This window comes from Schistocerca cancellata, chromosome 2, assembly GCF_023864275.1.
Source record: "Schistocerca cancellata isolate TAMUIC-IGC-003103 chromosome 2, iqSchCanc2.1, whole genome shotgun sequence".
NCBI lineage: Eukaryota > Metazoa > Arthropoda > Insecta > Orthoptera > Acrididae > Schistocerca > Schistocerca cancellata.
The window spans coordinates 410,826,715-410,853,440 of record NC_064627.1 but is presented as its reverse complement, the minus strand read 5'-3'; the positions used below and the strand labels follow the sequence as shown (position 1 = coordinate 410,853,440).

The 26,726-nt window shown below is 41.6% G+C and overlaps 1 protein-coding gene across 1 annotated transcript in view; it reads left to right on the top strand.

Moving 5' to 3' along the window:
• Positions 1 to 26,726, top strand: part of LOC126146011 (adenylate cyclase type 3) — a 923,811-nt gene that overhangs the window by 261,751 nt on the left and 635,334 nt on the right. The window lies entirely within an intron of this gene.

Below are 26,726 nucleotides of genomic sequence, written 5' to 3'. Positions count from 1 at the left end.
GTGTGCCCCGACCAGGACTCGAACCCGGGATCTCCTGTTTACATGGCAGACGCTCTGTCCATCTCATTTTGCTCGTTTTCGTTCGTTTCATCTGCTCGGTGCGGACGTCGCGAGACACCAATTTATGTTCGTTATTGCTCGATTAAGTCAGTTTTTTTATGACAGAGGGCAGCTAACCCTCTGATCGAACACGCTGTTACCATGCCGGCATCCATCTGAGCCACGGACACAGAGGATAGTGCGACTGCAGGGATTTATCTCTTGTACGCTCCCCATGAGACCCATATTCCCAACTTAATGTCCACACACTACATTGGTAGTCCCCCTGCCCATTACACTCATTACTCGAGGCAGACAATCTTACCGAGTCCCGTAAGAGTTCGGGCAATCCGTGTGCATCCAGCACAGAAGAAGAAGATAAATTGCCGTTTAGCCTTAACTATATGAAGATGGTATCTGTTCTTTTCGACATGTCCGAAATAACATATACCGTCTTCATATACAACATTATTACTCTTGTAATTCCTCAGGCATTCCTTATTACTCCGACTTAATGGCATGTTGGTCCATCTCTGGAACGCAGTACAGCAGCGATTCTACGTGGAAAGGATTCGACGGATTTTTGGTAGATTTCCAGAGATTTGTGACACCAAATGTTTATGGACAGGTCATCCAGTGCCCGTAAATGTCCGTACATTTTAGGCCGATGGTTTGCGTATGAAAAGATGACACCATCCCAAATGTATTGCACTGGCTTCAGATCGGATGAATTAGCGGAAATGTGAGTTCACGCTCATGCTCCTCAGACAAATGTAGCGGGAGTCTAGCCTTGTAACCTGGACAGTTATCATGCTGGAAGATGCCATGACAGTTAGGGACGAACGCAAGCATAAATGGAAGCAAGTTAGTTGCTGTGATTTTCAAGTAGTTCAGCTGTGGTGTTGCCTTCAACTACTACCACTGGTCCCTTGGAAGCCCAAGTCAGTGACCCTCATAGCATCATACTGCACCCATGGGCCTGCGTTCAGTGGTGCAGTGGATTTTTCACGCGCGCATTCGCCTGACTGTGATTCATCAAACTAGGGGACACGCCTCCACTGACCCACGGTCTATTCTTAATGATTCCCGCTGCAGTCATACCCGATGACGGTTTTGTGTTAACATCGGAACATGTTCAAGAATGTTAATTGAACGGTGTGCTCCCAAAACCTTCGCCTGCACCAACATTGTACTCAGTCGTCAGATCCCCTACAAATTGTCACCTACACTGATTTATAGAGCGGTGAGGACAATGATCCCCACGTTCTGTGATGAGACGTCACGTCCAACATCCGTCGATCAGTCGCAGTTTCACTACGAGGTACGCGCGACAGAGGTACGCGAACAGTGGACTAACTTCGCCGCTTCCTAGGTGCTTGTTCCCAGGCGCTGGTCAATGACAATCTGCCCTTCGTCAGTGGGTTTCCAGCCTTTGTAAGTGGATTTCTCCATTTGCAACCAATATCGTCATTAGAATGAGTCCCATACGTCTCTGTTCCTCTTCCATACACTGTGTGAGAAAAGTCGTGGGATAGCGATATGCTCATGTACCGATGGTTGTAGTATGAAGTACACAAGGTATCCATGGGCACTGCATTGACGGAGTTCTCATTTCTACTCAGGTGATTCTTGTGAAAAGGTTACCGACGTGACTACGGACGCACGACACGACTGGTATTAACAGACTTCGAACGCGGAATGGTAGCTAGAGTTAGACGCATCGGACGTTCCATTTCGGAAATCATTAGGGAATTCAACATTCCGAGATCCACATTGCCAAGAGTGTGCCGAAATACCAAATCCCAGGCATTACCACAGACAACGCAGTGGCCGGCGGCCTAAAGTTGACTGACGGCAGCAGAATTTTCAGTACTAACAGACAAGCAGCAGTGAGCTTAATAAGCGCAGAAATCAATGTGAGACGTAGGACGAACGTATGCGTTGGGAAATTAGGCGGTAATGGGCAATGGCAGTAGATGACCGACGCGAGTGCCATTACTAACAGCACGACTTCGCCTGAAGCGTCTCTACTGGGCTCGTGACCGTATCGGCTGGCGCCCAGACGACTGGAAAGCCGTGGCCCCGTCAGGTGGGTCCCGGTTTCAGTTGTTAAGAGCTGATGATATGGTTCGAGTGTGGCGCTGACTACACGAAGCAATAGACAAACAAGGCACTGTGCAATCTGATGGTGGCTCCATAATCGTGTGGGATGAGTTTACTTGGAATAGTCCAACTGAATCGATCACTGACTGAAAAGCAGCTGCACGGTCATATCCAGCTCGATTCCGCGATGATGTTACAACTTTCAGGGAATGGGGAAGGATAAATGTGTCAATTTGAGGTAAAGGACCCCAGTCCGGAAAAGACCGAGTCAAAAATGTTCAAATGTGTGTGAAATCTTATGGGATTTAACTGCTAAGGTCATCAGTCCCTAAGCTTACACACTACTTAACTTAAATTATCCTAAGGATAAGGAGGGAGGACTCGAACCTCCGCCGGGACCAGCCACCGAGTCAAAAGGCATTAGCTAAAATCTATTCAAGTTCCGCCTTAGCCTCGTGCTACCTCAAACTAAGGAGCCCCAGCTCCCGAACCGTGATCATGACGTTCAGGATTTCCGCTGAATACTCCCCAATATCCTCAGGCGATGTCCCCTGTGATGGACTAATAACGGCAGACATAAATTGATCCCAGAGAGAGACCGAAAATGATAAGTCTGTTGTACAGCAGTAACGAATTCCTTTTACCTGCACATGTTTCACGAGCTGCTACATTTACAGCAGCTGTTTAAAATGTCGTCCTCAAGCGTCAATGCAACCCGTTCTAATATCCTCGGTTTGAACACTGTCGCAGACAGAGAGAATTCTTTCCATGACATCCCCTTCAGTATCAACAGGCGTCTCGTACACAAGACGTCTCACATGGGCTCACAGGAAGGAATCGAGTGGGGGTGAGATCATGTGAATGTTCTCGGCACGAAATCTTTCTGCCTATCCACTTTTCTGGTCCAGGTCTTCAATAACCCTCTGAAAAAAGTGCTAGGTAGGTTAGTTCCAGGGGGCTGAGCATTATATGTCTGAATAATACTTGTACACTTTGTACACGATCTGCATGAAGTTACGGAATTCTGATACCTTGGGAGCATAATAATCCATGATGGAAGAAGCTAGGACATAAGAAGCAGACTGGCATAGGCAAAGAGGATATACCTGCTCAAGAGAAGTATATTGTTATGAAACAGCACTGTATATTAGTGAATAATGGACAGTGAGAAAACCGGAACAAATGAGAATGAACGCATTTGAGATGAGGTGCTACGAAAGAATGTTGAAAATTACGTGGACTGCTAAGTTAAGGAACGATGAAGTTCGGCACAGAAACACAACCGTAGTCTACGGGTTCTTATCGGCCCAAACATGACTGTGTGCGCATTTAGCATTTCATCAAGGTGAAATAGGCTTCATCCGTGGAAAGTACATACGCAGCAACTGATCGCGATACTAGATCCAAAGTAAGCAAGGGTCAAAACGTGCACTTTCCGTGGGTTGTAGGATGTAACTGAATTTCTCGTACTACTTGCGACAATGTACTGTGCGAAGCATTCATTTCACGTACAACTGATCGAGTACTCATGCACTCGAGCAAGCACTACATCGCCTGAATCGGGAGTAGAACAGTAGCTCGTCGTCCTCCTCGGCCGTTGTGCTATTTGAATTAATCGTTGGAACAGTCTTGGAAACACCGATATTTGGTCCTGTATAAGCTTTTCGCTTCTCTGTTGCTTCCATTTGCTTGCCCATACACAAAAATCATGTCTTCAAGTTCGTCACCGGATACAGCTCCATTTGGTTAGGGCTGATCGACGTTACTACTTCAACGTGCAAAATCAGGCTGCAGTCTATTACAGTACAGACATTCTACACCAAGATGACTCATGTCAGTACACAGTACGCCGTCTGCACCGGATTAGCTGAGTTGTTGCATTAACCTGTACACCTAACTGCTCGACGGGGTTGCCTACCCTACAGTCTTAGCAACGACAGTACCAGAACACGTATTCCATTGTCTGGAATATCAGAACGATTTTCGCTTATAACTTTCGACTCGGTCTTTTCTGTACCAGGTTCCCAAACTGATACATTTACCTTTCCCCATCATCCACTAGCCTTTCGTGATTAAAATGTACGAGTACAATCGAGGAAAATGTTAGCTGTGCGGCAATTGGTTTAATCACGGATAACAACGCGAGTATAATTTTTTCTCTGATAGTTGTTAAAAATAGGGAACTGGGGCCAATATTTTCACTTCATCAGATATTCAGAATAATCTAGTAATATGCATACACATTAAGTGGAGCAGGAGGTGGTCAAATCCAAAAAATTACGATTTTTTTTTTTGCTACCGAAAATTAATTGGAACATTCCTCTTTAATGTAAACTTGAATTATTGTTCTACTCGCCCTAGAAGTGGAATTATTACCATTTTCCCCCACGCCTGCAGAGGAAATGGTCGGCCACTGAATGCATCTAACAGCCTCTCGTGACTTCCTGGCGAACTGCTTGGGATTTTCTCGACCTGTTACGCATACAGCGCCTTATGTTACGCATACAGCGAGTGTGCAAGGGTTGGCTACATTGTTTCCTGTGACAAATGAAGCGCTAAGAGCGTGGAACATCGTCTCTTTGCTGTTTACCGTTTCGAATTAGTTCAGTGTTGCGCCTGTTGTTGATAGTATTATACTTCTTGTGTAAAGCGTTGTTCTGGTTACGATGCCACGTTTTAGTAACCGTGTATATAAGAAGAGGAAGAACGTAGGGAAAAGAAAATTAACACTAATACCAAGTTGCGATACTACAATTATTGAAACAGTGCGTTCTTCTGCTAAGCAACACAAGGCCGGCCATAGCCCTGTGACATCTCCTAGCAAATACTACCTTGGGGATGGTGATTCCAAAGGTTTCAAGACTACAGAGGAACTGAAACCATATGGAAATGAATTTGTAGTTGAAAAGTTGGAATGCATTGGGCATGTGCAAAAGCGTATGGATACACGGTTTCGAAGGCTCAAACAAACTTTGGGTTCAAGTAAGCTCAGTGATGGAAAGACAATAGGAGGGAGAGGTAGGCTTACTGATGAGGTGATTGAACGTCTACAAAGATACTATGGGTATGCTGTAAGGCAAAATACTAGTAATGCTAGTGACATGCGAAAAGCAGTGTGGGCATTGTTCCTTCATACTACCTTTTCCAACGAATACCCTCAACACAGCCTGTGCCCAAAAGATTCCTGCTGCAAATATAATACAAAAAAGGACTATGATCACAAACATGGTTTGCCAGCAGCTGTGATAAATGCAATAAAACCAATTTTTCATGACTTAGCACAGCCAGAATTGTTACACAAATGTCTACACGGAAAGACGCAGAATCCTAATGAGAGCGTAAACAATTTGATTTGGAAAGTGATTCCTAACAGGGTGTTTGTAAGCATAAAAACACTGCACTTTGGCATTTATGATGCAATAGCAACCTACAACCAAGGGAACAGTGTGAAGTGTGAAGTTCGGAAGGCATTAGGATTTACAGCTGGGGTGAACACTATACGAGCACTAAGAAATATTGACAGAGAAAGGATAAGAGGAGCAGAAAGAAGAGAAAGGCATATGAAGTATGATGGAACAACAGACCAGAAAAGAAGACAGAAGAGGAAGCTTTATGAAGATGAAGAAGAAGACCCCGATAATCCATCGTATAGTGCAGGAATGTATTGAGAAACTCTGATAGCCATTTCTCGTAAATTAGAATTTTTCGAATATAAGGAATATTTTCTCAAAATCCACTCAAGCTAGAGAGATGAAATTTTTATACAGCACTCCTAGTGGTCAAACTTACATTGTAACACAGCCATTTGGCAATATGTTCAGTAGTTTCATTTCAGTTTAATTATAAAGCAATTTATTGTAAAAAAATTTGGGTCATTAATAAAAAAAATAATTGGAAGTAAACTAGAAACGATACTCCAAAATCCCTCTGTCATAACTGCAATACTAAACCACTCTATATGTAAAAAAAATTCAAGTTTTTCTATTTGGTAGTTTATTCATAAATGTTCCTCAAACTTAGTGATTTTAACATGGGCAGCATAGGCACCTCCGGCTCCCCTTAAATTATTATTCATATACCATACTGTCTGAAGACTACCACACACTAACAAAACTACATTATATTATTCTTGCAGAATAAAGTTTCCCAAGATAGCTAGTATTCTTTTTATTACTATTGCCGGTTCCGATAAATCTACGCTGTCATCATTGTATCTTGTTACATTAATAGATGATTTTCGTTAATCACTTTCGACTCGGTCTACCTCTCCAGGGTCACTTACCTGAAACCGATGACAGCGTTGACCTGCCGAAACCAGTAATAGCAGCAAAAATAATTACTACCGGTCTTCGCAAACTTGATTCTTCAAGAATAATATAACGTTCAGATCGCCGCCAACGACTGACGCAATGCCAAACATAATATAACAAAACTCCCTGATAGCCTTTTAGATTCCACCTAATCATCGCTTTCGGGGGATTATACAGGGTTATTACAAATGATTGAAGCGATTTCACAGCTCTACAATAACTTTATTATTTGAGATATTTTCACAATGCTTTGCACACACATACAAAAACTCAAAAAGTTTTTTTAGGCGTTCACAAATGTTCGATATGTGCCCCTTTAGTGATTCGGCAGACATCAAGCTGATAATCAAGTTCCTCCCACACTCGGCGCAGCATGTCCCCATCAATGAGTTCGAAAGCATCGTTGATGCGAGCTCGCAGTTCTGGCACGTTTCTTGGTAGAGGAGGTTTAAACACTGAATCTTTCACATAACCCCACAGAAAGAAATCGCATGGGGTTAAGTCGGGAGAGCGTGGAGGCCATGACATGAATTGCTGATCATGATCTCCACCACGACCGATCCATCGGTTTTCCAATCTCCTATTTAAGAAATGCCGAACATCATGATGGAAGTACGGTGGAGCACCATCCTGTTGAAAGATGAAGTCGGCGATGTCGGTCTCCAGTTCTGGCATGAGCCAATTTTCCGCGGGCTACGCGTGAAACTTGCCCGCACGCGTTCAACCGTTTCTTCGCTCACTGCAGGCCGACTCGTTGATTTCCCCTTACAGAGGCATCCAGAAGCTTTAAATTGCGCATACCATCACCGAATGGAGTTAGCAGTTGGTGGATCTTTGTTGAACTTCGTCCTGAAGTGTCGTTGCACTGTTATGACTGACTGATGTGAGTGCATTTCAAGCACGACATACGCTTTCTCGGCTCCTGTCGCCATTTTGTCTCACTGCGCTCTCGAGCGCTCTGACAGCAGAAACCTGAAGTGTGGCTTCAGCCGAACAAAACTTTATGAGTTTTTCTACGTATCTGTAGTGTGTCGTGACCATATGTCAATGAATGGAGCTACAGTGAATTTATGAAATCGCTTCAATCATTTGTAATAGGCCTGTAGCTCTTAAAGGTAGATACAGGGTGTTACAAAAAGATACGGCCAAACTTTCAGGAAACATTCCTCACAAACAAAGAAAGAAAATATGTTATGTGGACATGTGTCCGGAAACGCTTACTTTCCATGTTAGAGCTCATTTTATTACTTCTCTTCAAATCACGTTAATCATGGAATGGAAACACACAGCAACAGAACGTACCACCGTGACTTCAAACACTTTGTTACAGGAAATGTTTAAAATGTCCTCCGTTAGCGAGGATACACGCATCCACCCTCCGTCGCATGGAATCCCTGATGCGCTGATGCAGCCCTGGAGAATGGCGTATTGTATCACAGCCGTCCACAACACGAGCACGAATACTTTCTACAATTGGTACCGGGGTTACGTAGACAAGAGCTTTCAAATGACCCCATAAATGAAAGTCAAGAGGGTTGAGGTTAGGAGAGCGTGGAGGCCATGGAATTGGTCCGCCTCTACCAATACATCGGTCACCGAATCTGTTGTTGAGAAGCGTACGAACACTTCGACTGAAATGTGCAGGAGCTCCATCGTGCATGAACCACATGTTGTGTCGTACTTGTAAAGGCACATGTTCTAGCAGCACAGGTAGAGAATCCCGTATGAAATAATGATAGCGTGCTCCATTGAGCGTAGGTGGAAGAACATGGCGCCCAATCAAGACATCACCAACAATGCCTGCCCAAACGTTCACAGAAAATCTGTGTTTATGACGTGATTGCACAATTGCTTGCGGATTCTCGTCAGCCCACACATGTTGATTGTGAAAATTTACAATCTGATCACGTTGGAATGAAGCCTCATCCGTGAAGAGAACATTTGCACTGAAATGAGGATTGACACATTGTTGGATGTACCATTCGCGGAAGTGTACCCGTGGAGGTCAATCAGCTGCTGATAGTACCTGCACACGCTCTACATGGTACGTAAACAACTGGTTCTCCCGTAGCACTCTCCATACAGTGACGTGGTCAACGTTACCTTGTACAGCAGCAACTTCTCTGACGCTGACATTAGGGTTATCGTCAACTGCACGAAGAATTGCCTCGTTCATTGCAGGTGTCCTTGTCGTTCTAGGTCTCCCCCAGTCGCGAGTCATAGGCTGGAATGTTCCGTGCTCCCTAAGAAGTCGATCAATTGCTTCGAACGTCTTCCTGTCGGGACACCTCCGTTCTGGAAATCTGTCTCGTTACAAACGTACCGCGCCACGGCTATTGGCCCGTGCTATCCATACATCAAATGGGTATCTGCCAACTCCGTATTTGTAAACATTGCACTGACTGCAAAACCACGTTCGTGATGAACACTAACCTGTTGATGCTACGTACTGATGTGCTTGATGCTAGGACTGTAGAGCAATGAGTCGCATGTCAACACAAGCACCGATGTAAACATTACCTTCCTTCAATTGGGCCAACTGGCGGTGAATCGAGGAAGTACAGTACATACTGACGAAACTAAAATGAGCTCTAACATGGGAATTAAGCGTTTCCGGACACATGTCTACATAACATCTTTTCTTTATTTGTGTGTGAGGAATGTTTCCTGAAAGTTTGGCCGTACCTTTTTGTAACACCCTGTATATTGTTGATGGATTAATAATAAATTTTAGCCTCACATCGTACTGGATGGCGAGACCAAAACCGTGTGAGGATTTTGTGGTTGTAAATAAATAGCCTCTCACTGCAACAAATGATGTTTGTTTCCTTCAATGCACGAACGATTTCGGGACTGCCAGACTCATCTTCAGAGGCACTGTAAATTGCACAAGTAATCAATGTGAGATCAAAGTCAGGTATTATTATGTCATCGCCTCCACCGACAACAGTGGTGTCGTTTGGTGTGGAGTTGTGGACAAGAGGGCTTGCACGTGTACTTGTCGGCGATGACAGACAATTGTGACGATCGTGCACTGAAAAAAACTTTTCTACAGTTAGAGGCTATGCATTTACAAACGTGCAGAAGATGCATGAAATCATTTAAATATCTGAAACGCAAGGGTACCGGAGCACACAGGATTTCGTGTAACTGACCAGGATATAACATCGATAGATGTTTACAAGGAACAAACCGCGCCACCACGAAACGTGCTTTTTCATCATATCTGTTACATCACTGATAAGGAGAATGAGAACGCATTATTGGACGAATTAAAGTGCGAGTGCATAAAATGAAGACTTGACGGACATCCATACATTTTACATCTTGTATTATAAAAATTCGGTTTTATTACTAGTACATTTTTCGTTGAAAATTTTATAAAAGGATAAATTTAAAAAATTGTATATATATATATATATATATATATATATATATATATATATATATATATATAATTTTTAAAATTGATCCTTTTATAAAATATTTAACAAAAATATACTAGTAATAAAACCGAATTTTTATAATACAACATGTAAAATCACACAATGTACGACTTGCTATATGATAACAGGAAGCGGGTCTTTACTTGAGAAATAAGTCAATAAAAAAATTACATAACAATGACACGATTGCGGCACGGGTTTCTGCATTCCGTCTTTTATGAAGTCTGCTAGATGTAATGTTAGGAAAGAGATCTTAATGTGCTTCAGAGTGGCTGGTTCATCATGTTTTTTGAAAGTAATTATCCACAAGTAAGTGCACCGTAATTGCAGAGTTTGGAGTCTTTCGACATTGTTTCTGTTAGTATTTTTATGATAAGTACTCTCCTAAGCACACATTAGAGGCACGGCCACCTGCCAGCGTCCATCTGATGCCCACACACTAACTAGTCGGGTTGGAAGTGACTCAGTAGATCTAATAGATCTCCAATGGTACCTGTAGCCATGCTCTCAACTATCCTGCACACACTGTTAAACTATGGACAGCGGAGAACACACACTGTGAACATCACGTCGTGACCCGTACAGATTTCTCTTTGTTTAAGACAGTGGGAATTTGGGACCAGGGATCTTCTATGAATTCGTTAATGCGGTAATATAACCATTTCTCGACTCTCTCAAACGCCTGAGAAGGCGAATTACCGTTCCGAAGGATTCCGTCCTCATCACGTGCTCGTTAACCTAATGTCCGAAGCTTTGTTCGTAACTAAATTCGATGCGTTCCTTTTACATCTGTCGACAGTCCTTCAGAATATTACGAAAACATTTCCGCAGATTGCAAAGCTGCCTGCGTCGCCCTAGGTTCTTCCTGCAATGATCGCAGTGAGGTCTGCTATCTGAAGCTTTCATTCTGTGAAAAATAAAATGTGACTCCTTAGAGAAATCTGACCGATGACAGTTATTAACAGTCCAGTTTCGGTACAGTCGAACTGATTCAAGTTTCCTTTTTCAGTGCAGAATTTTTACTACTCCGTTCTGATGCTTAGAAATTCCAATGCTGCAGTTGTAGGTGAACTGTTGTAATGAACAAGTGTCTACTTGAGTTTCCTGTTGTTTATAAAATACGATGTTCGGCAACAGTTTGTTGGTTGGCCTCCGTGCACAGATGTGGTCGACGTTCATCTCGGACTTCAATGGGACCTTGCGATTTGTATTTTAAAACATAGTCATCCATGACTGTGTGCTTAGTTCACTTACGGTATCCTTCAATTTCAGGTACATGTGACAGGAGACAAACTTCACCGGTTCAACGGTTCTACAGTCGATAGTATCACTGAGAGAATAGCGTTAGGATGTCATGCAGTACCCTTCTATACTTAACTGAGCAGCATGCATCAAATAACCAAAGTCTTGAGCTGCGAACTCTACATGTGACCTGTTCTCGGACATGGCCACCATAGTGTGGATCGACAATATACCTCCCCCACTCATATTCTCTCTCTCTCTCTCTCTCCCTCCCTCTCTATCGTGTGTGTGTGTGTGTGTGTGTGTGTGTGTGTGTGTGTGTGTGTGTGTGTGTGCGTGGGTGGGTGGACGGGTGGGGCTGTGTGTGTTCGCATGGTCACGAGGGCTCAGTCCGAAACGGAACTCATCAGTGAAGGCAATTCTACTCTAGTAAATGAGATTCCAGGTCGAAGACGTCTCTGGAGACGCTCCAGACAGCGGTGAGATGCCAGCCTGAATGATGCCCGCCATACGGCTCGACACCGAAGAGTGATTGTCCGGGTGCCATTTCTTTTCATAGCAGGAGCCCTTTGGTTGTCATCCGCGGCACCCTTACAGCACAGCAGTACGGCGACGATATTCTATGCCCGATTTGTTGTCCTTCACTGCAAGCCATCCTGGCTTACATTTGAGCAATATAAAGCCCGGCCGCACAAGACGAGTGTTTCTGCTACTTCTGTTTGTGCTTGCCAAACCCTACCTTGGCCAGCGGGGTCGCCGTATTTCTCCCCAACCGATAGCTTTTCGACCATTAAGGCCAATTCACACTGGCCGTCACTTCACGTCACATCCCGTACCATCAAAACGTTCTGCAATGCGTTTCAAATGGCGGCAACCACATTACCCATCCCGTCACGTCACGTCACGGTGAACGTTTCTCGGGAATAAAGCTTTGGTGGTTGATATCCACCTGTTGTTGATCACGTGACCACAAAGCTCATTTCTTACTGACTCACGTCCATGCGCAAACCTCCATACTTCGTTTCATCGTGGCTTTCGTGGTTCATATCAGCTATTTGTTGCTCGTTATTGTTGCAAATTGTTTCATTTCGTTACTTTTCTGTTAAATTTTGTACTAAATGACGAAAGATTAATTGAAGCAATGACGTAAAAGTCTGAATTGTACAACGTGAGCGTACTAAATTACTTGCCATATACAACATTATAAAGTGGATTTAAAAAAAATATCGGTATCGTATTGAGTATTTTACAATGAAATGGACTGCAATATGAGTGCAACTTGAAGTGAAAAAAGTACTGTGGGTAGAATAAGACTGATTAGAAGATGGAATTTATTTTACTGCTGTCAGGCATTTGTAGTGTTTCATAAAGAAATGGACTGGAACACTGCACGTTGTTTGTTGAAGTTAGCTGTAGGCTATTTACTGTTAAGAAGCTCTCTGGATTGTATGTGAAACAATTTTGCAAGTATCAGTGATCAATATTTATGTGGTTTCACTAGCTAACCCCGGTACAAATAAGACCCTTGAACTATTAAAAGCCAAATACAAGATGTAAATAAAACCCATAAATCTCGAGAGAGATATGACTGTTGCACAAAAATTTTGAGTGGACTAGAAATTTGCCTTAACAAACAAATTTTTCACAGGATGTGTTCCTTTTCATAATTCTGGGTAGAATTTGACGTAACAAATGAAAAACCTGATGCTTCGACTTTCTAAAATAGAAATGCTGATTCCTTTTCCTCGAGCTCCCTGTATAGTGTATGAAATTCTCCTTCTGTGTTACATTTTTCGGATCCACACTATTTTGGTATTATTTTGCAGTGCTACCCTCCTTGTGTAATATACTCGTACAAGCTATCCTTGCATTTGAGTCCAACAAGTGTTATTTAAACCAAATAACTGCCATTTTAGTATAAATCTGCGCTCCAGCATCCACATGTATAAGCTACTGTGTTGTGTATGCGCATTTCGCTCGTAAAAATAGTTGACAATCATCTTGCGATGATCGCGATTCCTGCAAAGAAACATTTGTGGACAGCCGTGCGATTGAGATCATGTGACTCGAATTAACTTGACGTGCCGTGACGTGATGGACAGTGTGAATACATCTTGACGTGATTGTGCTGTGACGTGACATGACGGTGCCGTGACTGTCAGTGTCAATTGGCCTTTAGCGGCACGACCCTCTAAGCAGCTCGGCAATTGGACGGAATCTGAGATAACACCCCTCAGCAGGACATCCGACCACTCTGTCAATCAATGCCGAGCCGAATAACTGCACACATAAAGACCAGAGGTGGCCCAACGCATTACTGACTTGCTCGATTTGTGAAGATGTTTCTGTTGACATGCAATTTTTCAAAAATAGTCATCATTTGTTTTTCTATAAAAGTACAACACGTTTACCGATTTCGCATAATTCCTTTTTTTAATATTTTTTTAGAGTTTATATTGTCATCCATCCAATGTCAGCTAGTGTTATCATTCAGACAATTTGTTGTGCCTTTTCATCCTGGCACAACCAAAATATCGTTCTCATCACTATCATGACCAGTAATAACGTGCGGCTTACTTCTAGGTACGGCGTACATATAACGTGCGTGATAGACTCTGAGAGCCAGCACGTCTTCATCTGACACGCGCCGTGCAGTAATGCTGGCGCAGCTCTTTGCTGCTGCTGCAGCAGCGGTGAATGAATAAATGCTAGGGCGTGAGTGGCGCAGCCAGAGGTGGGCGAAGTACCCGCGTGACAGGGAAGGCAGCGACGGCAGGCCTTCCCGTGACGCTGGCGCTGCCGTGTCGCTGTCCATTAGCGGTGCGGCGGGCGGCGCCCCCGCCATGAATAATGCCCAGCGCAGCGCAGGCTAGCACTGTGCCACCGCCCCCTTCCCCCACCCCACCCCTGCAGCAACCACCATTCCCCTACCCTTTCGCGTAGAGCCGGCGACGCAGGCAGACAGCGCGGCCAGGCTCGCCGCCGCCGCCGCTGCCGCTAATTGTTGGCTCCGACAGTCGATACGCCGCTCCGTTCCGCGCCCCGCTGCGCCGCACCGTCTGGCAAAAATAACACGAGCCCCTCCTCTGCTGCAATTCTCGTCGCGCGGCGGCGACGTTTCCACTTCCAAATGGCACGCCGTTCTCCATTGTCGGACGTCACAAAACGTCCCTCAATTTGTTTGCAAAATAAATTTCCGTAATTTATTTCTCTTGAACACAATCACTAAATTTTGAAATGCTTTTACATTTGTGTGAAAACTAACGTTTTGAAAACATGAACACCACGAGAGAATTATCTCAATGAACCAAATTTCTCGTCATGTAGTATGACACTCAAAGTGACGAATATCTATTCTATTTACAGATATTATAAAAAAGTCTCACTCCGCGTTTTCTGCCTGTATATGAAGGAAAAACTCAGGAACTACCGTAGAGATTTTGATACAGGTTTCACTAATAGACACTGAGGACGATTTGTATTATTTTTATTTTTTTTCCAATATCTTGCATAGTTTCGATAATATTCATTTTTGTGTGGCGACTAGTTTCGGACCATGATGTCGATTTTCAAACGATAGCCTACAAAAGACTTTACGTTGTTAAAAAAAAATAAATTTACAATGTTCTTCCACAATTGTGCATATAAGCTGAACGTTACATGAAACATTATAAAATATTTCACCCGTAAAATACGTGTTTTTACGTATCTTAAATGTAAATGTAATCGTACAGTCAGCCAATGTACTTATGAGTAACAAATGTTCATGTTTGTCATTAGAAATCTTGTACATTAATACAAACGTTGAACTTCATATGAGTTTTTAATATGGTTTCCTACCAATCGAGCGCAGAAAACTGAGACACTGCTCTGCCCTAGTCGCTCGTAACCTTCATAGAGATCGCTCATGCATAACTAAAACGTTACTTACGTTTCTAGTCAGTGGTATCAGACCACTTTCAACAGCACAACCCATCTTTACAACTGTTACAATTAATTACAACCATTTACATCTTATTACATACATAATTATATTATATCACGCATCACAGTAAAACCAAAGAAATGCTACAATATGGCGTGCCCAAAACCAACGTCTGGCAGTTTCGACAGACACAGCCACACGCAATTTCCTTACTATTATTTATTTCTGTATTTTATTTTTACTAGCTCCAATTACTACAGTTTTCATCCCTGAAACATATCGTGTGCTGTGGTCAGCTCGCATCGCAAAATTTAAAACCTTGAAACATTAAAATCTTATCTCTGAAGTATTCAGGTCACATCGTAAAAGGTTACAACTTTTAAAACATCTTCATTGGAATAGGTAAACTCCTTATATTTACCTCACTGTTAAAGAATTACCGACTTTTAGAAATGTTCTCCCCTCAGCACAATTTATACGTGTGCCTGTCTGATAAACAACTGGTCGTGTCTTCTTATACAACGTACACTGTTACTAATCCACATAAATAAAACATTTCTTTATAAAAAATGAACGCAACCACCATGATTACCATATTCGTTTATACATCTCTCGTCTGATGTGCCCGCCCTGTATCTGCTGAGTCATGTTTTACAATATGACCTGAATATGGCAGATGACAATGTTTGAATATTTCAAAATTTTAAAATTTGCGATGTGAGCTGACCATAGGACACGTTATAGTTCAGGGATGAAAAACTATGGTAATCGAAGGTAATAATAATAAAAATACTTTTGTGTACAATTGTGCGAGTGCATTGTAATTTTACCTTTGGTAACACCATAAAATCTTTTTTAGGCTATGGTTTGAAAATGGACGTGATGGCCCGAAATTAGTCGCCACAGAGATATAACTACTATCGCAACTTTAACAGTACTGGAAAAAAAAATCTTATATCCTCCGTTATGCTGGAATTTCAAAGGACGGTTTATGTATATTACTACATGTCATAAACAGGTCGTTTGGCAGTAGACACATAGTGCTATCCGCGATGGTGGGGCAGAACACAGGCTTTTAAATAATTGTATGGCAATGGTACAAGCGCACTTAATTAAAGTGTGATGTTTTGTATAGTGGAACCGTTTATCAGTTAATTTGTTTAAAAATTTGAACAATGGTTTTCCTGTCTAAATGATAATGCTTGAGGCATTTGACTACTCCTTCATTCCTTCTGCATGATGATGTTGTTGCGGTCTTTAGTTCGAAGACTCTTTTGATGCATCGCTCCACGCTAATCTGTCTTGTGTAATTCTCTTCATCTCTCCATAATTACTGCACAATACATCCACTTGAACCTGCTTACTCTATTTAGGCCTTGGTCTTCCTCTGAAATTCGCACCCTCCCACACTTTCCTCCGTTACAGCCAGCCGTTGTGGCCGAGCGGTTCTAGGCGCTACAGCCTGGAACCGCGCAACCGCTACGGTCGCAGTTCGAATCCTGCCTCGGGCATGGATGTGTGTGATCTCCTTAGGTTAGTTAGGTTTAAGTTCTAAGTTCTAGGGGACTGATGACCTCAGAAGTTACGTCCCACAGCGCTCAGAGCCATTTGAACACTTTGAACCTTCGTTACAAAACAGACGACCCCTTTATGCTACAGGGTGTGTGCTGTAAACCTATCCGTTCTGTTAGCGAAGTTGTTCCATAAATTTCATTTCTCCCCAGTTTGATTCATCATTTATTCAGTCTACCCAGCCAATTTTCAACATTATTCCGTAGCACCGCACTCTCCGGACTGCATATCATCCAAGTTTCACTTCCGCAAGAGGCTACACTCCAGACAAAATCTTCTAGAGAAGGCTGAAGTTTATATTCAATGTTAACATCGACCGTTTTTTTCAGAAACCCATTTATTGCCATTGCCAGTCTGCATTTTACATCCTCTCTACTTCTGTCGTCATCAGTTATTTTGGTGCTCAAATGACAAAAATCATCTACTTCTTTTGGTCTCGTACTTCGTAATCTACTTCCCTTGGCATCATGTGATTTGATTCGACTACGTACCATTAACCTTGTTGTATACGATATTGCAGTGCTTGTGTTGTTAAGAAGAACGATACAGTTTTCGTTCGGACGACCATGCAAACAATATCGTATTTGTTTGCTGATGCCGGTCGGTGACGCTCAATTACAATGTGCCTCCTGTACGGGAATTTCATAATGTGTGTAAGAGTGCAGGTTGTGACGTAAGAACAACGACATATGGATGTTTCTTGAGTTTCAACATTCTGTTGACAGGGAACTAACCTGGCCTGCTGAGAATACACTGACAGTGTCTGATCATAATAATAAACATCAAAGTGTCAGTACACACATTATAAATGTTTGCAGAATGAGTGCCACAATCCACACGCACATCTTACCTAGTAACATACTTTGATGTTAATTATTCGGATCAGGTTCTTTGATGATTATTATTAGGATCATGCTCTGTCTGCATACCCTCAGGCTTGATAAAGAACCGGCAAGGTTTGAAACTAGTCGCCCAATGTAAACACTGCAACTGTTGACGGAGTCGTTAATAAATGCTTTAAGAAACTTGGATGTTCGGCTCTGACCGTGAGTCGTGCACGGGTAACCAAATCGATTAAGGTGACCCCTCGGGTAAAGCGGGAAATCCGGTTTCGAGTCCCAGACAGAAATTTTCACTGTCGTCGATCCATTATACAGCTGATGGTTGTTCGTATTTGAAATTGCGATTACATTTTATGTATAACCTTGTTTTAGTTTTCTTGATATTCATCCTACTCTCTTCAAGCCACATACGCTCCTTCCAACTGATTTTACAAGTTCTTTGCAGTTTGTAATAGAAATTCAAAGTCATTGACAAATCTCAAATTTTTAAGGTCTTCTTCCTGAATTTTAATAATTCTGTTTCTAAATTTATCTTTACTGCCCTCCTGGATACACGACTGCAGTTTCTGCGTTATAGGCATTGTTAAGTGGTACATAGCTGTTTCTACCAAAGTAGTTGCATTGAATGTTGTAACTTCATGTCAAAAACATCACATTTTATTTTACCATACAGGAATTGCCATGTTAATTGCATGATATGTTAGAGTCCGTATTCTAACATATCATAAGAGTGGTATTAAAATGACTTGCTCAGTGTGGTCAAATACTGAATGTGATGCTCTTGAGATAAACGAGATGGCACACGAAAAAGAGGCCCCGAATACAGACTGCGCGTCAATTACACAAAAATTATTGCCCGCCACGAGCAGATACAAAGATAAATAGACAAATATGTAACAATCAAATAACAGAGAAATAATAAATAAGCTTAACTGCAACAGCATCGAAATCACAGACAACTGTCGAGCGATAATGAGCAGTCTAATCTCCGGGCCGGTTTTTCGTGAGAGATCAAATGAAATAAGCCCGACGGTAAAAGTGTTGTAATTCTGAAAATTCTACATGACAACGACTCATAATAATAGGAAAATGAGCTGTTTTCCATGTGTCGTGGAGACGAGAGAGTGTTAGAAATTTAATAATAACATTCGTAGGATATGGAAGTACTCTTGGGTTATTTTAAATCTGATGCTGTTCTTCTCAGTTTATAATTATTAAAGACACCAGAGAGGCTGTTCTGACTTTTTTGATGATGGAATGAAGACTGAAGAAATATCAAGGCACGTTCGCAGGATTTGTTGACTTGCAGAAAGCGTTTGACAATGTTAAGTGGTGCAAGATGTTCAAAATTCTCAGAAAAACAGTGGTAAGCTATAGAGGAAGACGGCTGATACAAATATATACAAGAACCAAGAGTGTACAATGAGAGAGGAAGACCAAGAACGAAGTGCTTGGACCAAAAAGAGACCTAAGGGTGTAATGCAGGGTTGTAGCTTTTTGCCCTTAATGTTGAAGCTTTACGTCGAAGGACAAATGGCGAATATAAAAGAAAGATTCAAGAGTGGGATTAAAATTCAGGGTGAAAGAATATCCATGATAACATTCGCTGATGATATTGCTATCATCGGTGAAAGTTAAAAAGAATTACAGGCTCTATTGAATGGACTGATCGGTCTAATGAGTACACAAAGCATTGAGGGTAAACCGGAAAAAGAGAAAAAAAAGGTAATGAGTTGTAGCAGAAATGACAACTGTAAGAAACTTAACAACAGAAATGGGTATCATGATGTAGATGAAGTTAAGAAATTCTGATGCCTAGGTAGCAAAATAACCCATAACGGACGGAGCAAGGAGACATAAAAAGCAGAGTAACATTGGCAACAAGGCCATTCATGACCAAGAGAAGTCTACTAGTACCGAAAATAGGCCTTAATTTGAAGAAGAAATGTCTCACAATGTAAGTCGGCAGCACAGCATTGTACGGTAGTGAAACATGTGCTGAGGGTTAATCGACACAGAAGAAAATCTAAGAAGTTGAGATGTGGTGTTACAGAAAAATTTGAAAATCGGATGGACTGATAACGCAATGAATGAAGAGATTCTCTGCAGAATCCACGAGGAAATGAACATATAGAAAACATTGACAATTAGAAAGGATAGAGCGGTAGGACTTTTGTTAAGACATCAGGAGAATAGCTTCCATGGTACTAGAGGGGGCTGTAGATGGTAAAACTGTAAAGGAAAACAGAGATTGGAATACATCCAGCAAACAATTGAGGACATACGTTGAAAGTCCTACACTGAGAATAAAAGACAGGCCCAGGATAGGAATCCGTGGCGAAACGCATCAAATCAATCAAAAGAAAGACACCAAGATTACAATGATGTTCAGATAAGTTTCTTTGTATGAAGAAGGATGCTTTGTATGCAGCGATGTAGATTGATGTTATTACCTGTCAGTTAATGACACAATAACGTATAGAGTTTCCTTATCAAAATGACCTAGTTTTCTTAAGATACGTCCGTTTAGGGTAGCAACAGAAAATAAAGCCAGCCAGATAAATTTGTTGTTTTCTTGCTGCGACCGAATGCTGGGAAAGGTTAGTATACGGACGCTGACTCTCACTTTTGTTGGTTTTATTTAACAGCCAGTCCGTGACGTTCGTGTCGAGTACTCGATTTTCACCGCAAATGACCTCACATTAGCTGACATGTTGTAGAAACCTTGTATCGAGGGGTCACACAGTAAAAGGAGGAATAAGAGACTCTAATGTAGATCGTAATTTTTATCGTTAGGAAAGGGTATGTTTCCTTTGTGATTTACTCAGTGAGAAGATAAAGGCAGCTCTCCACTCTTTCGCTCCGATTTAAGTACAAGATATTTTTTTAAGTACATGTGAAGCTTTGGGAAAGGTAAGTTTCACTTATCAAGTCAAATTTGGGCTCATCCTCGTATTAGGATCGTACCCTAGTACTTACTCCTAAGTATTATTCCCACGATGAAATTAATCAATGTATCAACTGACTGTTTGATTCATGCCTGTAAGTAGGATTGCGAACGATGCTTCAATTGCAACACAGAATGGAATATATGTTGAGTATATCTCAGAATTGTTACGGGAACTGGAGGGCAGATTCAATATATTGAACAGAGAGCCACAAATATGTGAGTGCGATTCTAAAGAACTGGCGTTCATGTGGACCGGCAGCGCCTTTTGGTGTGTGATAGGACAAAGTGGAAACGTGAAGGCAGGCGCCACTGCACATCGTCGACTCTGGAGGATTTAATATTGGCTCGTGAATGAGTTTGTTCGTGGCAGGCTGAGAGTACTCTGCAAAATGGTTGGTATTTGTAATCTGAGTACCCTTGCTGCTACGACAGTGATCTGCATGAGCTAAGAAGAGCCACAGGAAGATGTAACAGTCGTAACGGACCATTTTGCTCTGTCGCCGCGTTGGCTGAAGGGCGGATGGTTAGGTACTGTGAGCTGAGAGTTGCAGACATGTTTGATGCTATTGTGAGACGTTAATCTGATGGTCTGCGTTTCTGAGTGGTGTAGAGCATACAAACGACAAGTGTGATGGTATGCTGCGTCATTGGATACAACTAGCCATGTCAACCACCATGTATTCATTCTCGGCCGGCTTGTAATGTCTGCGGGCTATAATCAACTAGATTTTTAAAGTTGTAGATCATTTAGTACTATTGAAGAACAATGAAACTTGAAATCTGCATGCAGTCAATATATTAAAACAGGTTATTTATTTCAATCAGAACTATGAAATTGTACGAGAGCCCATTACCGACTTCGGTTGTTATAGGATACTTGAAATTTCATTTGGTTGGTTACAATGGATGTTCCTCTCCGTGAATGGTTACAACAACATTACAAAAAAATCTAGCCACCTGTATCATCTCAAGTGGTGATATAGATAATCCATTTCATTCATTAACCGCTACTTCGTTTCTCGCAAGCAGTATGTCAGCCTTTATACCTTACTAGGTGTTCCCGGCCCCGTGTTGTCGTGGCTCAGTTTGCTTAAATGGGAAAGAAAGAGTAAGCACACATGTATAATATGTGTAGGAATTGTAGGAATTGGATATATGCCTTATTCTCCTTCTCCTGCTGTCTCTGTCCATCTCCGCCTCCACTCTCTCTCTCCATCTCGTCCTCCTTCCCTCTCTCTGTTCGTCACCTCCCGTCCTCTTTCGATGTCCATGTTCTCCTACCCAACTCCGCCTGTCTACCTCTCTCTTCCATATCCTCCTCCCCCCTCCCTCCATTTCTTCCTGCCCTCTTTCTCTGTTTATCTCCTCCTTTCCGCTTTCTATGCCCATTCCCTCCCACTCCTCTGTCCATCTCCTCTTCCACCTCTCTCTCATCTTCACTCTTGTTTACTGTTGTTGCAAATTAGGATTCTGTAGTTACATTCTAATCATAAGCCGCGAAAACAGTCTACGAGGAAGTAAACAAAATAGCATATTGTTATGTATGAAATTTATGTTTAAAATATGTGTAATGAGGAACAATGTGTACGGGAGAAACAATTTGTCTAATGCTTCCATAAGGTGAGGTTCAGCAGTAATAAAGTATTTTATAAAATGCGCTTTGATCATCAGCTGTTCATTGTCCCACCAGTCATCTACCGGTTTCAGTTATTAACCATCACCCAAGATGTAGGGTATGCCAGATTAGTTAAAAACATCCCATATTCTTTTGAAGCTGAAGCATATCGAAATTATTCACAACTATATAACTAATTTGTCTTAGAATACTGACAGTCGTCACATTTTATGTCAAACATACAGACATCACATTCTCCTGTGACAGTCGTCACATTTTATGTCAAACATTCTCCTGTGATGTCTGTATGTTTGACATAAAATATGACTGTCAGTATTCTAAGACAAATTGGTTATACAGTTGTGGATAATTTCGATATGGTCCAGCTTCAAAAGAATATGGGATATTTTTACCTAATCTGTTGTATCCTACATCCTGGGTGATGGTTAATAACCGAAAGCAGTAGATGACTGATGGGACAATAAACAGAGGATGGTTAAAATGCATTTTATAAAAATTTGTCTAATGTTTAAAATGCCCCAGTTAAAAGCTGCTGCAACTAAGGAAACAAAACCGTACATGTTTATAGCAGAGCGTGTCTCGTAGTCGATTTTAACAGAAAATCTGTGTAGAATACAGAACGTCGCTCAAAATTTGAAGTATGTCGGTAAAGAACTTTTTGTGAGTTCTGGTATCAACGTTGCTTCTTTAAAAGGGATGTTCAAAAACAGTTTGAAAAGCATGTAAGGGTGCTGCAGGGCAGGTTGTGCTGAGAAATAATTGTTAAGAAAAAAATTCGATACGCTGCACCGCTTTTGAGTTAATTAACGTTAAGTTAGACAGTCAGGGCGTTCCGCTCACAGATTCAAGCGGCCCGCAAGAGACGTTGTCACCAAACGTGTTCTTCGTTTGGTTTCCTAAAACTGAACAGAGGAACGACACTAAAATGAGTCATGAACCATTAGTAAGAATGGAACCCGATCCAAAGGCTAAGCACTCTCGTGCGGTATCATCTACTCTATGAGAACAACTGACACTAATTGTATCTGGCGGGTCGATTGAATTTGCGCGCGCAGTGTCCTGGGTAGCTCTCAACGTGGATAGACCAAGTAACGCCTTAGGTACCAAATGTATTTTATCAGTAACTTTTGTGGCTGTTTACCACAATTATGTTTTTGTAACTTGACGTATGACGCTGACTGGTGCGTCTGTTCCAGACAGTTCAGCTCCTATGAGTTCATTACTAGATGACAGTGCACTACATAAAGTAGCATAATGCTTGATGTAGGTAGATGATCTGGAAATGGCAATTAAAATTTGCCAAAACTAGTCGTCCATAGGTGTATTAACTGTCATCTGGGCAAATAAAACTTCTCTAACAATAAGTGTGTATTTTTCATAATGTGACTTTTTACACTAGTGCAGAGGAAATCCAGAAGACCATACCGATTATTCTGTTGTTGCTCCTACAACGCCAAAGAAACGTGGTGTTACGGCTGGTGCACGCACATGCCAGCTAAGTAAGTTCTGGAAGATATTTTGATGGTCACTTCTGTCTCACTATGAACAAGTATGAGATATGATGGAGTAAGAAAATTAAGTGAAATTATCGTACGGCGTTAATGAACGGGAGATCCTGTCTGCGGTCGTTCAGCCACATGTTGTAAGACTTTCTATTTGACGTCACTGCGCTTCTTCGTGAAGAATATTAGACAAAATGATTAGCACAACAAAAACACCAAGTCCCGGATCTCCCAATGTACAGGGACTGACGTTGACCGCTTATTTTGTGGTTGTTCTGCAGGGAGATTGGGTCTCTCCGGACGTCGCATGACGTCTCTCACAGTCTAACGAAGAAAACTTTACTCAGTTTTTTCTTTATTATAATTCCCGAGTGTGGCCATCCCCCTGACTAAGCCTAACATCAGTTAAACTGCCGACCACGGACCTTTGGGTCAAATCGGATTCTCTTTCCGGGTACATGCATTCTGTCGTCGATAAGCTGGCCGACACAAATAAAACCGTTACGTGTTAAAATATCTTAGCGAATATAAATGATACCAACTTGACGTAAGTCGATGTGCTACAGTACAAAGATATTATGTTAAACTTACACTGGCGCCATTGGCTTGCCTGCGGCCAACTATATGGCGAGCGGGACGGCGCCTTGGTGCATCCGATCCTTGATTGTCAACGGCTTCTCATTGTTGTCAACAAAGAAGTATGGAAAATATGTACGTGAGAGCGTCTAGGCGTACTTGGCCGCTGGCTTTTTAATATAAAACGAACAGAGCTAACTATGTGACAGTCTTCATTTAGTGAATTTCAACTAAGATTTATAAAATCTGTACATTTCCATTCAAGTGAATTTCTTCATGGACAAAAAAGGATCGGCTTTACCTCGGACAATAGTATAACCCCCTCCGCAGCACGGCCTATAAATACGGAGGAATCCAGGGAAACCCGGACGTGTGGCAGCTCTACCCCTGTCGGAACGTGCTAAGAAGGAGACCATCTGGTAATCCGAATTTTGTAATTTTTTTTTTTAATTTAATGGTACGCGAATATCAGAACTCACATTATCAGTCACCAAAGCAGTTCGATGTAACTCTCAAATTCTCGAGAAAATTGACTATGAAGTTTTCTGAGGAACTTCAATTTTCGCGACGGACCGCATGTTGCGCCGGGAATGGCAATCGAGTTCTCAGAGGATTGCTGCTTCGAATCTCGCCATGGACTGTATCTTTTGTTTTATTTTTTTCACTCCTTTCGAACGCCTACGCCATTTAAATATAAAATTCATAAAATAAATGTTACTGACACATATCTAGTTATCATTTTTTTATGAAAGATGCACATCTTCTTGTTTCTGATTTTGTCGTGTTGTTTTCTTTTTCAATTGAAACAATCCTATCAAATTTCGTTAACTACACATTTTTATTTGCAATGTGTGTGATAAGTGGTGCAGTCCAAAGATCGCGGCGCCACACAAAAGTTGCCATCGTACGTCAATACCACAGACATTAGCATTGTCTCACTGCAGTCCGCAACGATGAATGGGAGAAGCTGAAGAACACACGCAGTCTCTCTCAGCGCAGCACTGCCCTCGCACGGAGGTCAATATAGAGCTGAGTGTGGAAGCGCTCTGCTCACCTGGCGACCTCATCTGAAGCAGTTAACATCATCGAGTAGAACTTGAGAGTTATTCACGTCTCAGATGGAAATGTACTTTGTAAACGTTGAACACTGTACTTCAGGACAACAGTTCAATTAATGCATCATGTGGTACTTTAATAATAAATGACATTTGTAAATTATCAAGCACTGTTGTGGCGTAGGATCGTATCAAGTTAAGTAAACATTTTTATCATTCATGTAATAAATGGACCAATATTTCATGCTTTGTAGTTCAGATGAGCCGTCACCCAGAGCAATCAAAGAACCCATAGTTATGACGGGGCGATTGTAGTTTCGTCTGCTCATAACATTTAGAAACAAGAAGACGTGTATTTTAATGAAAGTGATGGTTATATATGCGTTAATTATCATATATTTGATGAATTTAATATTTAGATGATGTAGGTATTCGAACTGGACGCAAAAAATAAAAGGAAAATACCTCCGAGGCTACAGAGGTAGCCACGCGACCTGTTGTGAAGATCGTCTTAACTAGAATGAATTAAAATCCTTCGGAAATTTCGTCAGGAATTTTTGAAAGTCTTATATTACTGCTTCAGTGGACTTATACTTGAGTTCTGAACATCATGTATCATAGAAGTAAAAAGCTTAAGAAAATCCGCATACCTGATGGTCTCCTTGTAAGTTACCGCGCCGGCCTGTAGACAGTGAGCTGCCAACTGATGGAGCAGAGTTGGGTCCACTATACAATACCAGTTTGGATTGAGACACAGCGACATTAAACTGAAGTAGAGTGGGAAATATGACTAATCACCACCGACGGTATAACTGTAGCTGAGAATAGAAGACACTAGAGTTCTTACCAAAGCCCTTCTGTTCACACCTATCTAACGTCATGTTTAAAATTATACACGACGCAAGGAATGTATAACATGCGAATAAATCTTTATTCATGTCGTTACGTTGTTGCAAGATTATCATTTTTAGGGTTTCATATCTCAAGGGGATCCTTTTGTGGTTCGTCTGCCTGCCTGCCAGTCCAACAGTTAAAAATCGTTTTTCTCAGGAACACGTATACATATCACGTTGAAATTTGTCACATACTACATTCTACGGTATCTTGGCAGCACAATAAAGGTTAGATTCTAAGTCAATGCAATCAAAAATACGTTAGTTATGTTATACAAGCGATAGCCACAAACTCACTCATCAAAACGTATTGAATACTTCCCGTTGACCTAGAGTTATGAAATTTGGCGAGAAGCAAAGTTTCACAGTAAAAGTAAAATTTAAAAATTTGAAACTTGTTAAATTGTGATTCTATCACGGAAAAAATATATTTTACCATTTGAACACAGATCGCAATCATCATCCGTCAAAAGCATAATAGACGAGCATTACTGCATGCAAACATAAAATGTATACTGTAGTCATATTTTAGTAAGCAAGTAAAAATATTTTACTAAATCTTCTCCTTCTACGAGGGTTGGAACTTTAATAGTGGCAACTATTTATTTACCGGTGATACAAAATAGATACGTGTT